General features: G+C 38.9%; 1 long non-coding RNA gene across 1 annotated transcript; it reads left to right on the top strand.

Moving 5' to 3' along the window:
• The first annotated feature begins 5,431 nt into the window (after positions 1-5,431).
• LOC138417283 (uncharacterized) lies at positions 5,432-6,811 on the top strand. Its single transcript, XR_011248053.1, has 3 exons — positions 5,432-5,540; positions 5,637-5,734; positions 6,462-6,811. It is a non-coding gene; the product is annotated as an uncharacterized lncRNA (long non-coding RNA).
• Positions 6,812-11,933: the final 5,122 nt, after the last annotated feature.

The raw sequence follows: 11,933 nt of genomic DNA on the forward strand, positions 1-11,933 counted from the left end.
TCATGGGGTTTTCCAGGCAAGAATACTGGAGTGGGTTGCCATGTCCTTCTCCAGGGTATTGAACCCAAATCTCCTGCTTGGTAGGTGGATTCTTTACCACTGAGCCACTGGGGATGCCCAGGTCTTGATTGTGTAGATGCTAAATAATGCCAGTTATTTATTGATGCTTTTTTCTGAATGCAGGATTATAGCTAACAATTGAGGTTGAGGTGATGGGACTTGGGCCAATGTATGCATAGACTGCTACGACTCTGTTCCCTGAGGTCCCTGAGCTGTCTCCTCAAGATCCAGGCCTCTCAGGAGATGCCTGTCTGTTTCCTCTGGAGCCATTGACTCAGGTCCAGTCAGACACCTACTTGGTTGTACACAGCGGGAAATGAAGAGCTGCCTAGTTGGGTAAGTCCCTCAAGGCAGACTCATGAAGGGAAACAACAGCCCACGGCCATAAGAAGCAACTCCCCTAATGTGGCATAATTGGCAAAACACTTTTAGTTTGGTGATCCTTGTCCCAGCCCTTTGAAGTGATTATTATTAGTTTCGTTTTATAAATGAGTGAAAATGAGTCTCTGAGCTATTATGTGATCTCATCAAGGTCACTTAGTTGCATAAATTTCAGCCACTCATTCATCATCAATATTGCCATGGATATTTTAAAATTAATTTTTATTGGATTATAATTGCTTTACAATGTCGGGTTAGTTTCTGCTCTTCAGCAAAGTGGATCAACTATACGTGTACATAGATCCCCCTTTTTTGGATTTCTTTCCCATTTAGGGCACTACAGCAGTGAGTAGAGTTCCCTGAGCTGCACACTAGGTTCTCATAGTTAACTGTTTTATACATAGTATCAATAGTGTATCAGTTCAGTTCAGTCACTCCTTTGTGTCTGACTCTTTGTGATCCCATGAACCACAGCACGCCAGGTCTCCCTGTCCATCCCCAACTCCTGGAGTCCACTCAAACACATGTCCATTGAATCAGTGATGCCATCCAACCATCTCATCCTCTGTCATCCCCTTTTCCTCCTGCCCTCAATCTTTCCCAGCATCAGGGTCTTATCAAATGAGTCAGCTCTTCGCATCAGGTGGCCAAAGTATTGGAGTTTTAGCTTCAGCATTAGTCCTTCCAATGAATACCCAGGACTGATCTCCTTTAGGATGGAATGGTTGAATCTCTTTGCAGTCCAAGGAACTCTCAAGAGTCTTCTCCAATACCACAGTTCAAAAGCATCAATTCTTTGGCGCTCAGCTTTCTTTATAGTCCAACTCTCACATCCATACATAACTACTGGAAAAACCGTAGCCTTGATTAGACTGACTTTTGTTGGCAAAGTAAGGTCTCTGCTTTTTAATATGCTGTCTAGGTTGGTCATAACTTTCCTTCCAAGGAGCAAGCATCTTTTAAATTCATGGCTGCAATCACTATCTGCAGTGATTTTGGAGCCCCCCAAAATAAAGTCAGCCACTGTTTCCCCACCTATTTGCCATGAAGTGATGGGACCAGATGCCATGATCTTAGTTTTCTGAATGTTGTGCTTTAAGCCAACGTTTTCACTCTCTTCTTCCACTTTCATTAGGAGGCTCAGTAGTGTATATGTCAATGCTAGTCTCTCAGTTCCTCCCGCCTCCCCTTTACCCCTTGGTGTCCACGTGTTTATTCTCTATGTCTGCATCTCTATTTTTTATGCAAATGAGTTCAGTGACACCATTTTTCTAGACTCCGCATACATGCATTTTTTTTTTACTCTTTTGAAAAAAAATTAAATTGAAGGATAATTGCTTTACAAAATTTTGCTATTTTCCATCATATATTAACAAGAATCAGCCATGGGTACACCATGTCTCCTCCCTCCTGAGTCTCCCTCCCTTCTCCCTCCCTGTCCTACCCTTCAGCCTGTCACAGAGCCCCTTTTGATAGACTCCACATATATGCTTTAATGTACACTATTTGTTTTTCTTATCTATGAGTTTTTAAAGAAATAAAAACTTGCTCTAAGGTGAAAACTACTTTTCTCAGAATTTAGACCAAAGAAGAAACAATAGCATTTAATTTAAAAGCAAAGCAAAGCAATGTTCGCATCTGCTTGGAGCATCACTTGGCTAAGCTCAAAGGAAAGTGGCCACACAAAAGCTGTCATATTCACAGGCGGCCTGATCCCAGACGGCATCATTGCTTCCCTGTAAGTCCCCTCCTAATGAAGTTTTAATGAGTGATTTTTCGTTCCACATTTACTCTATGTGTATAATCCTTTGGAATAATGTTAGGTATATGCTGGCACCCACTGTAGTGTTTTCGATATCTTCAGCTTGTTTAATTAATTTTCTTTCTATGAATGTTCACATAACATCAAAAATATCCAGGTGGAAAATTAAAAATTAAGCTAGACACATGGATATGCCTAAATATGTAGATATTTGGAATGATAAACACATGTGTTGAGCACATATCCATGTAGATAATATTTGTAGCCTGTGTGACTTCTTGTGGTCCAATTTTATGTTATGGAATTAAAACATGATTTAAAAAAAATAGACTCAAATATTAATGCTATCATAAAGGTAAACCAGTGTGAGTTTCCTGAGCAACATTTTTTTATTCAGTAGATAATTCAACTGGATGAACATATGTATGTGTGTATGTGTGTGTGTTAGACTGAGTAAAGGTGTTTTAACTTGAACTGGAAAGCAAAATCCCAGTTTTAAATATATTTGCATTTTATAAATTGGTCTTTCTAAACAAAAAGTATCTTATTGATATCAATGAGTGATGGGATAATGAGTGATGGGATTTTTGCTCTACATTTAAATATCTCATTAATACCCAGACATAAAACATCCTTGTTTGTTTCACATAGAAACTGTAAGTTTACTTTGTTTGAAAAATGGGGAAATAAACTCCAGTTTCAGACTTCTCTTTGTTGTTCTAGCTGTGTGTCATTGACACTGGCGTGACTTGTCATGGGAAGGGGTAATGAGGCAAGACTGGGATTGTAACAATTATTAACCTGCAAATCTGCTGTGGCAAAGTCAATTCCAGCTAGAGTGACATTTCTAAGTATCTCAGGAAATAGTACTCTTGTTTGAACTACTCACTTTATTAATTTGATTTGATGAATATGGGAGAGATGAATAACTTTTAAATATAAAGAGTGGCCAAGTGTCATTAATTGTGCATTCCACATGGATCCATAGATCGGACGCTGTGCCTCCCTCCCGGCCCCCTGTCTCTTTGGTGGTAATTTATTTAGCTGGGAAAGCTTGGGTTTGGTGTAGCATCTGGTTTTCAGTGATATCCTGCTGGTCTTATCCAATTTTCCAGCTGGGAGCATGAGGCATAGGGAGGTCGAATGACTTGCCTAAAGGTCACCTGGTAGCTCAACTGGGATTATAACTCAGAATCTTTCTGATTTTCCCATCCTTTGCTCACTGGACCACAAAACTCCCTTGATCCCATCTTCTCAAGCTTGCCTGAGCAGGAAGTAATGGTTAGGCCTGGAAAAAACAATCCCAAATTAAATACTGGCCACTATCATCTTCTTTCAAACATGTTTCAGACTTGCACTGATGTAACTCTAAGGGAATCTTTCTTTTACATTCTAACACTGAAGGAGATTTCTATTCATGGGAATGTTGTTTTTCCCAGTAGTAAACTTGTGAAGGTTCATAGTTATTGCTCAGATGCTGATTGTGGTTGAAACGTTTTGAGAATGCCAGTGACCTAATGCTTATGGCAGAAGAATACAGTTACTTATATGAATAATCAGCCTTGTTCATTACACTCCCAACACATGGTACTCGCCTATTAAGTTAAAAAAAATCCACCTGGCTTATCCTGTCTTAGAACTTGTAGACTTACCATTCTCTCACCCTGGAAATCCTCCTCATAATTTTCTATGGCACCTTTTTTTTTTTTTAAATCATTTAGATCTTAGCAGAAGTGGTACCTTCTCAGAGAGAAGCTTCTTTATCTATCCTCTTAACGTAATGGCTTTAAAAAAAAATCTAATGTCTTCATATTTTTCTTGATTGCATTTATTACTGTTTACAACATTTGTTAATTTTGTTTTCTTGAATATAAGAGTCTAATCTGTCTTGGTTATGTATTGGACAATGTTGGATGTATAGAAAAAAACTCAATCAATATTTGTTGAAAGAATGAGAAGCCCTTCCTGATGAAAGAAGGGATCTCTTCTCTTTTTTTAAAAAAATTATCATTCAAGGAGTTTCCAAAGAGAAAGCGCGAGTGGAGATGACCCTTAGTCATCCACCCAGATCAGGTGAATTAACCCTGAAGGTCAACAGGATGACAGATGACAGCTGTCCCTGTCAGATCACCCTCTCATCCATAGCTTCAACCTTGGAATTGCCCTCAGGCTTGGCTTGTGATCAGCAGAGGAAAATAGGTTGTGTTATATTTATAGTCACAGTTCATTTTTGATCTAAATTTGTACTTTTGCCCACATTAATCACTCACCTTATTTACCCAATTGATACTTAATGATGTGTGTTCACTTCCAAAAACCACATTCATATCGAAAGGCTGACCCATATACAGAATATTGAAAAAACTATCTGACCCCTGAAAAGGAATTTCCAAGTTTTTGTATCAATAGATAGACTGTGCTGGAATCTCTGAGGGTGTTGAGTTTATATAAATAAGGCTTGAAAAAACGTTGCAGGTCAGTATTTTTAAGAATGCAGCCAGATAACTTTCCAGACTTGCTTGATGTATACTTATTCATGACTTTTGAGAGGCAATGAAATTGCATAGTACCTAAATTCTGCTGCAGGTGACTTTACATATATGCTACCCTGCATTTATAACTTAGTATTTATACCTCGGCATCTATAACCTAAATCTTCACTTTATGGGAGAGGAAACAGGACCACAGAGTGACTTTCTCAAAAAGGACCCTGAGTCACTCTGGCTTTCCGGTGTGTGCCTAGCTGCAGGTGTTATTGAAGAAGGGTTCAGGCACTTGTTTGCCCTGAGCTCTGTTAGGAAGTCATTTCTGGAGGATCTGGCCATTTTGCCAGCCACCACTATAACTCTGGATAGTAATTGCATGGTATTCTGGGTGGTTGGGTTGAAGACCTGGATGACAGGGGTCTCAGGCAGTGAGAAGTTTCCTTCTCACTTGACAAGGAGTACCCTGGGGACATTTTGAGGTTAATATGGGGGAGTACGGGGCTTCCCTGGTAGCTCATCTGGTAAAGAATTTGCCTGCAATGCAGGAGACCTTGGTTCAATTCTTGGGTTGAGAAGATCTCCTGGAGAAGGGATAGGCTACCCACTCCAGTATTCTTGGGCTACCCTGGTGGCTTAGATGGTAAAGAATCTGACTGCAATGTGGGAGACCTGGGTTCGATCCCTGGGTTGGGAAGATTCCCTGGAGGAGAGAGTGGCAACCCACTCCAATATTCTTGCCTAGAGAATCCCCATGAACAGAGGAGCCTGGCAGGTGGCAATCCATTGGATCGCAGAGAGTCGGACACAACTGAGCAACTAAGCACAGAGCAGCACCTGGGGGAAATTTCAAGGTAACATAAGGTATCTGTGTGACCATTATTTAGTGACTTTTGTTACACTCATAAAACCTGCTGCATTCCTTCACTGATTCGATTTCAACCTTCCAGCCAGCTTGGCTGAGAGATGCCTAGTTAAGAGAGATGGACAAGCCACAGTTACCATCACATCAACTTTTCAACTCCTGCGATAATGTGCAACTACCTGGGTGAGTAAGCTTGAGTCCCTCATTCATGGTACTATTAAAAAGAAACATTAACAAACTACTAGAACTGAGACAAACATTGAAAATGAACTTTTCCCTTGATCTGCACATTTTGGGACAGGTGTTCAGATTATTTCACATGATTTCTCAGATAGACTGTATGCTTTTGTTCTAAAAAAATATGGTGAAGAATTCACTGAGTTCTTGAATGGCCCAGTAATCATCTTGGCTTCCAACATTCATTTTTTTTTTAATCACTGGAAAATATTTAGATTATATTCTAACTCTTTTCTAGAAAAGTCAAAATTTGTTCATTAATATTGAGAAAATGGGGCATTTCTCTGTTTTGAGTTGGCAGAAATGTGATCTTTTCCAGAGCTGATATTAAAGACCCTCCTAGTGTTCCAGGTCCCCAGAAAGTCATATATTGGCGTCATTAAACCGATGATGGGGAAACCTATCAGGGGATTGTTTCAAAACAAACGCAAATGCCTATATCTAGAAAGTAAACTCCATACACAATTCAAACAGAACACACTGGTAAGTGTAATATAGCCGCAAAAAATCTTGAGACTTTTCCCATTATCATTACTTGGGCTTCACACTTTGTAATTTCATTCTGAGAGATGAGTTTGCGTGAGACGTCAATCTTTTCATAACAAATTGCCTTTGGGAAAAGGAATTGATAACTACTCATAGAACTGACAAGTATCTTTCCTTTTCCATTCAGATCGATAATTCTGTGGACCAGTTTCCTATTATTAATCATGCTGACATTAGAAGGAAACTCAGATGAAAGGGAGTTTGTGAACAGGGTACTGAATGGCAGCCAAGTTGAACCATCAAGCACACATGTGGTCAGCTCCTCATGGATGATCTTTCGAAGCACGCTGTCTGCCTGACATCATGGGAAAAATCTTCTTTTTCTTTTCTGAGTAAACAGTCTGATTCCCTGGGACATATTTTATGTTGCCTTCTCTTCTAAAGAACTTAAAGAAGGAATGTTTTAGAGCCAATTAAATTTATAAGAAATGGTCATGACGTACAGCTGAAAAATAAAAAAAACTCCTGCTGGTCTGATTCCTTTTTACCTGTTCATTCATTCAGTAATATTACGGATTATCTATTATGTGTAATTGTGCAACAGAGAATATTGTGTTACTTAAATAGCAAATGATGATGTGTTTGGGGATTCTGGGGGGACATCATTCTATTTTGAATACTTTTTAAAAATGTTTGTTACTTATTATCTGTGGCTGTGCTGGGTCTTTGTTGCTGTGTGTGGGTCTTGTTGCTGCGAGAGGGGCTCTTCTTCCTTGTGCTGTGTGGGCCTCTCATTGGAGTGGCTTCTCCTGTTGCGAAGCACAGGCTCCAGGGCACGCAGGCTTCAGTGGCTGCACGTGGGCTCAGTAGTTGTGGCTCGTGGGCTCCAAAGTGCAAGCTCAGTAGCTGTGCCCCACAGCAAGTGGGATCTTCCCAGACCAGGGATAGAGCTGGTATCCCCTACATTACAAGGTGGATTCTTAACCACTGGACCACCAGGGAAGCCTCATCATTCTTTCTTGAAAGCAGTAAAAAGTGAAAATGAAAGTAAAGTCACTCGATCATGTCCAACTGTTTGTAACCCTGTGGACTGTAGCCTACAAGGCTCCTTCATCCATGGGATTTTCCAGGAAAGAGCACTGGAGTTGTTGCCATTTCCTTCTCTGGGGACTCTTCCCAACCCATGGATCGAATCCCGGTCTCCTGCATTGCAGGCAGATGCTCTACTGTCTGAGCTGCCAAGGAAGCCCATTCTTGAAAGCAAAACTAGCAGCAATTATGGGGTAGTTATATCTAGAATTTTGACTTGTAATGATGCTCCAAACTTGGCATCTCATGAAACAAAGTGGCCCTGAACAGCAATGATCTCTTCCAGGGAGGAAGAAGGTATAGATTTTTGAATGTCAAGATGACTGTGACAACTGATACTGCTTTTTACCTCAGATTCCCATAGAGAGAGGGCAGGGGAAAATGAATTGGCCACACAATGTTATCCATTTCCATAGGCCAAAAAAAAAAAAAAAAAGAATTAGGACAGAGGTCCTTCACTTTTTTGCTATCTTGAAATGTCAAGAGAGAGAGACATCTGAAGGGGATAGGAAAAGGGGGTGAGTAGGACAGAAACTCAAACACTAATGGGGAATAGAATTTCTCTTGCACTGGCCACAATACATATGTTTGTTATAAAGCAAGAGGCGGGGAAGACATGCATGCCTGATGTTGAAGAAAAGCCTGTTTGTGCCTCACACACTGGAGAAATTGTTCGAGAACAGTTCATCCATGTGAAAATATGACCCATGTCATTTTGCCAGGGTCATTAAGACACTGAGCTGCTGAGTAAGGCCTGACTGGGTAAATTCAAGATCCTGGGGGTATACATACTTCCTAGTGCCCAGTTTTTCTAAGATTGAAAAAAAAAAATGTCAGTGGAAATAAGGTTATGGAGTGCCACTTGCGTGGGTGAGACAGGGTCTACATAGGGTGGGAACCAGCCGCTCTCAGACATGGCCCATTCTTTCAGATTCTGCCCCCATTTACTTAGTGGGCAAAATGAGAAAAAGAGAATAAATCCCCAGCACTGGTAGCCAGAAGAAAACAGTGGTGTTTAGAGATGGGGCAAAGGAAAGGTTACACATCATTTTGAAATGAATTCCCATTCTCTTTTGAGTATTGTCATATTCGTGTTTTGCAAACTCCTAGAATGTCTGGAGATAAAATTGAGATCATTTGTTGTGAAAACAAATGGCCTCGTAGAAGAGCTCAGAAGACATGAAAGCTATATTTGAATGAACAAATATTCAAAAGTAGGCAGGAAATCTGGAATAATGGAGAAGATTTTTTTCCTTGGTAGAATTGTATGAAGTTTGAGGGCATCCTACATGAAGCAAAATAGCTCACTGGAAAATAAAAATGAAAAAAAAAAATCCTTTAACTGTTTCAGTTTTAACTAGGCTAGGACAAATAAGCAATTTAATCTCAGTGTTAAATTTTTAAAAAATTGTTGACAATTCTGATTATTCTGGTTTATTTACAGTGTCCCAGTTTCTTTTATTCAAGAGAGTGACAGAGCAATCATATAATCCATTCAATAAATAGCAAATTCTTACTAAATTACAGTGGATCAGAACTTTAAATTCTCTGGGCCTTAGTTGCTTTACCTATAATCTGATGGATTATAAGTAGTTAATTTTCAAATTTTGTTTTGTGGACTGTATTAGCGTTTCCCAGCTTTAATATTTTCGTAAGTGTGTGTGGGTGTGAAAGTCATTTAGTCATGTCTGACTCTTTGTGACACCGTGGTCCATGGAATTCTCCAGACCATTCTCCAGACCATTCTCCAGACCCCATGGAATTCTCCAGACCCCATGGTTCATGGAATTCTCCAGACCAGAATACTGGAGTGGGTAGCCTTTTCCTTCTCCAGGGGATCTTCCCAACCCAGAGATTGAACCCAGGTCTCCCACATTGCAGGTGGATTCTTTACCAGCTGAGCCACAGGGAAGCCCAACCAGAATTATTACAGTAAAAGGATTTATGATTTGGATATGGGTCTTGAAACTATTCATATTTCTAGAAAAATAAAATATAACAACCCCATTATATTATGTTATTTTTTCAGTGCCACCTAAATATGTGAGAGAAGAAAAATTCCTGGATTTCTTCTTATATTCTAGGAGTTGTTTTCTTTGGCCGGGGTGGGGAGGGGTGTGGTTAATTTAATAGACATTTACTTTTTAAAAAAAATCAGTAATAGAGCTGAGAATTGGGCAGGATAGAACTTACATTGAACCTATGTGGGCTATTCTGTTTTAGTGTGGTAAGTTTCAAAATCTTCCCAAAATTAAAGGCAGAGAATTTATTTTAAAGGACTTCTTTGAAAGATATGTATATATATATGAAGCAAAGCCTCTTTGCTTTAAGCTTCTTCAAGCCTGTTTCAAGTGCCTTAGATTAAGCAGCTTGAGATCTGCTAGTTATAAAAGTATTTTTTTTTTTTTCCAAGAAAGATGTGCTTTTCAAATTGGCAGGTACTTACAGAACTGTTACTCTGAGCAAAGGAGTGGAAACATGAGACCCTTGTAAAGATTTCACCGCCATTAGGAAGTTTCTTTTGAGACACTCATATCAGCTCACTGATAAAATATCATAAAATAACTGCCATCTCCACCTTTTATAGGAGTAGCCCTTGAATTAGTCAGAGCTGCTGGATTGTAATAAGGAAACGCGTGTTTAAAAAATGAATGAAAGGAAAAGATGACCTTCAGGTTACTCTGGTCTGTTGATGGGGTCAGGGGAAGGAATTCATAACCTGAGAAGGACGGGGTGAGTCTGACTCTGGATGCGAAAGTTCACAAGTCTGCATTATAAATAATATATGTAGGAAATGAGTGTTTACTCCTCTCTAATATTGGCAAACTGGAAGGATAAGATGGCTTCCTTTTGACGCGAAAAAAGATCTAAATGTAAGATGCTATTTTAAACACCAAACAGCTGTTTCATCTTGAACTGAAAAGAACAAAGAAAACACCCTCAAGTCCACATAGGATATTTTGTGCTTTCCCTTGCATGTGTGTGTGTGTTTTCCCTCCTTTTTTTCGCTTAGGATAATTGAAATGTCATTTTATCTTGGGATGTTTTCTTTACCGACCAGGGACTTGAAAAGTTAAAATATTGGAGAATTTCCTTTTCATCATTTTCAACATAAACAACTTCTCGTTGCTTCAATATGAAATGTTTTCTTTGTTAATCCAACAGAGATTAATGCCTGGAATGCTAAACTGTATACTTAAAGGAAAAATTATGATGGTCCATGGATAATATATTTTAGGCAAGACCAAGCAATAGGCTGGCATTATATCACAGTCTAAGAGGTTTTTCTTGCTCTGGAGAACAGTTGGAAACATAAAGGGTAGCCTGAGTCACTGATTTAAAAGATTTTATTTATCCAGTTAATGCCTGGGAATCCTTGAATCACATTTACAAAAGTTTAAACGTTTATGTTTGGATGATTCAGAAAATGAATTTCTGATTTGCAGAGCACGCTTCTTGGGAATTTAACTCAAATCACCTCTTTGATTGATATGAAAAGATATATGTCTTTAAAAGTTTGAATTAATATGTAAAGTCATTTGCCTTGGTTTGGATTTTATGGTGAAAATTGCTCAGGCTGAATGCATAGAACAAACTTTTACATATTCAGTAAATAGCAGGTTTATTTACTTCTTAATTCTTCATAGATATTTATATTTGCCCTCCAGCTTTAATTTTTGGGAAAATAAAGAGTCATTAGAATATATTCTATTCTCCCAGATAAAGAAACACACACATATACTTAGTTCATTTTACCTGGAAACTTGTTCCATTAAGCAGGCAAACACACATTGAAAAGTTTAATTCTTTACTTATCTATCTCTAAAAGTCTGGCCCATAAGCTTGTGGCTTTTTTATTTTATTTTTTAATTGGAAGGAACAACGTTAGCTTTGTAGGTTATGTGGTTGCAAAACGTATGTCTGCTTCTTTATACTATTTCTAGCTCTCTTTCTTTTTAACTCATGAGACAATTTTAGTTGACTTTTCCTGGGGCTTAATTCCTTCTAATTTTGTTTTTAAAATAAAAGATGAGTTTCTTTAACTTAAGAACAGGAAATTCTAGGCCAGAAACTGCTATTTCTCTTCCTTTAGATAGAGATCTCAAAGGTACTAACATCTTGTAAAAGTTTAAAAAAAAAAAAAAAGGAAGAAGAAAAAAAATCTGTGCCAGACCTTCTTTTTTAATCCAGACTTGGTTATATAGCACATTAATAAATTGTCCTGTCAACCTTTAGGACATGGGTTCAACTCCAATTGGTTTAATGGTCACAAATGTTTCCTTAGAAGGATTCCGGATTTCTGGATGGAGGCAGAAATGCCAGGGATTCTCAGGGCAGGCTTGAGATCCCCCACCCCCCGCAGAAGGTGGTCCTGGGAGGTAATCACACCCTGCTGATAGGATTTGGCAGTTAAAATAGATGGAGGTCAGCCTGTCATTTTGTCTATTTAAATAAGTCACTTGTGATTAAGGATAAGCAGTATTTTTTTTTCTTCTTTTTCTCTCTCTCTCTCACTTTTGGGTCCTTACAGGCTCTCATGTGTTTCTCTGATGTTTCTTTCCCTCTGGAG

The sequence above is a fragment of the Ovis canadensis genome, chromosome 13 (assembly GCF_042477335.2).
Source record: "Ovis canadensis isolate MfBH-ARS-UI-01 breed Bighorn chromosome 13, ARS-UI_OviCan_v2, whole genome shotgun sequence".
Lineage (NCBI taxonomy): Eukaryota > Metazoa > Chordata > Mammalia > Artiodactyla > Bovidae > Ovis > Ovis canadensis.